General features: G+C 41.9%; 1 pseudogene; it reads left to right on the top strand.

Moving 5' to 3' along the window:
- Positions 1–1,515: 1,515 nt before the first annotated feature.
- LOC119297822 overlaps positions 1,516–2,519 on the top strand; it is a 17,269-nt pseudogene continuing 16,265 nt past the window's right edge.

Here is a 2,519-nt window from a genome sequence, read left to right on the forward strand (position 1 = left end):
TTACAGTGGGGCAATCTAGAGATGTAACACAAGCCACCAGAGGGAGCTTTCATTTTCTTGCTATACATTATTTTGCTCTCTTCATAGGAAGGTGCATAAACGGTAAATATGAAGCATGTCACATGTGTGTACCTGATCTTAGCGTTCTCAGGAGCGATGTTTTAGGAGATAAACAATACAACTTGGGGGCTATTGTTGCACGTAGGTTACATAATAATCGTATTCATGGAGATTTCTTTGGTGGAATTTATGCAACTCGTATAGCTAAATTTCTTGAGATATCCATACGTGGATATGATATTGAGTTGCCTCCTTCATATCTAGATTATGATGCTATGGTTCGTCATCAGTTGGTTGACAGGAACGATCAGTTCCTCCAGTACTGACTAATCTTTGACAGACGATGCACCTATCATGTTGCTCTCCCTGCTCCTACTTTCTTTGACTTTCAGGCAAAGGGGAGATATGTTATAACCAGGAAGGAGGCAACCGAGTACGAGAGGAGGGCGGGGACAACTCGCCTCCAAGCCGCAGCTCATCAGGCAATTGCCGCTGCATCCCAGTACGACCCCGGCTACAACTTTGGATATCCGCCAGGCCAGCCGTGGCCATAGACCAACTTAGGCCAAAAGCCTAAGCTTGGGGGAGTATGTATCTCTCACCGACATTATATTCATGTTCACACACTCATGCTAGTTGTCGGTGCTCATATTTTTTCATTGTAATATCCATGCTAGTTTATTTCCCTTTTTATGCTTTCTTCTTGTGTGTTTGATAAACCTTAAGAAAAACAAAAAAATTAGTTGTAGCTTTTAATTAGTTTACTCTTCATGCTGTAGTAGTAGTAATTAAAAAGAAAACCTAAAAATATTTCTCGTTCTTCTTTGTACAACCCATCAAGAATTTGACACTATGAGAAAGAAAGCATCCAGTGGTGGTGTTGCACTTCCTCCTATGAGAGGATGTTGTTGCGTTGCTAGTACTTAGATACACAAGTTTTTCCTTCCATGTAAGAATCGTGTGAGTGGTTCAGCGCCTGGGTTAGTCTCCTGGTGTGACGCAACTGATTATATAAACTATTTTTAACTGCCAACAAAGAAACTGGGGTATAGGCATATGGCTTGCTGGTATGAAGGTATATATATGTCTAAGGTCCAGAGTTGCTCTCCAGGTTGTGATGGCAACTACTTGTGCTTAAATTTAACGGCCAACAAAGAAAGTGATGTTAGCATTTTGTCTATTTTTTTATAAATCAAAGTTTTCCTTGTGTGGAACAAGGATGCACGGATAATGCTGGGCATGAATCTATAGTCTTCGCATGATTACAGATTGATATATTTTATGCAGTGATTGCTAGATTTCTCCCTGTCTATGTTTTTTTTGGAAATTGTGCTTTCTTGCATTTGCTTCTACCTGTTTTTCTGCATTAGTTTTTTCACCTGCTTATCTGCATTGGATTGACATGACATTCGTTTGTATTACAGAAATAAGTAGCCAATCCTTACATCAGGCAAGATGGTGCAGTATAATTTCAAGAAAATCATTGTTGTCCCTCCCAAGAAGGACTTCATCGACATAATCTTGTCCCGCACTCAGAGGCAAACACCGACTGTTGTCCACAAGGGCTATGCTATCAACCGCATTTGCTAGTTCTATATGCGCACGGTTCGCTATACTCAGCATAACTTCTATGAAAAGCTGTCCACCATCATTGACGAGTTCCCCCGACTGGATGACATCCACCCTTTCTATGGTGATCTCCTTCATGTGCTCTACAACAAGGATCACTACAAACTTTCCTTGGGTCAGATCAATACGGCTCGCAATATCATTGCAAAGATCTCCAAGGATTATCTAAGGCTGCTCAAGTATGGAGACACCCTGTACCGGTGCAAGTGCCTGAAGGTAGCAGCATTAGGTCGCATCTGTACTGTTCTAAAGGGTATCAGTCCTAGTTTGGCATACCTGGAGCAGATCAGGCAGCACATGGCCAGGCTTCCATCAGTTGACCCAAACACCCGTACTATCTTGATTTGTGGCTATCCAAATGTTAGGAAGAGCTCTTCCATGAACATGGTTACAAGGGCGGATGTGGATGTACAGCCTTATGCTTTCACAACAAAATCCCTTTTTGTTGGGCATGCGGATTACAAATATCTTCGATACCAAGTGATTGACACTCCAGGGATCCTTGATCGGCCTTTTGAGGACTGGAACATCATAGAAATGTGCAGTATCACCGCTCTTGCCCACTTGAGGGCTGCTGTGATGTTCTTCTTGGACTTCTCTGGGTCTTGTGGGTAAACTATTGCTCAGCAAGCTGCACTCTTCCACAGTATTAAATCCTTGTTCATGAATAAGCCTCTGGTCATTGTGTGCAACAAGACTGATTTGCAGCCGCTTGATGGGCTTTCCGAAGAGGACATGAAGCTTTTTTTTATAAAAGAGAGCTCCCTCTCCGATTTCTATTAAGAGAAATCACCAAGTTTTTTTTCTTACAGCTAAAAAAGATAAACTGA

The sequence above is a fragment of the Triticum dicoccoides genome, chromosome 5A (genome assembly GCF_002162155.2).
Source record: "Triticum dicoccoides isolate Atlit2015 ecotype Zavitan chromosome 5A, WEW_v2.0, whole genome shotgun sequence".
Lineage (NCBI taxonomy): Eukaryota > Viridiplantae > Streptophyta > Magnoliopsida > Poales > Poaceae > Triticum > Triticum dicoccoides.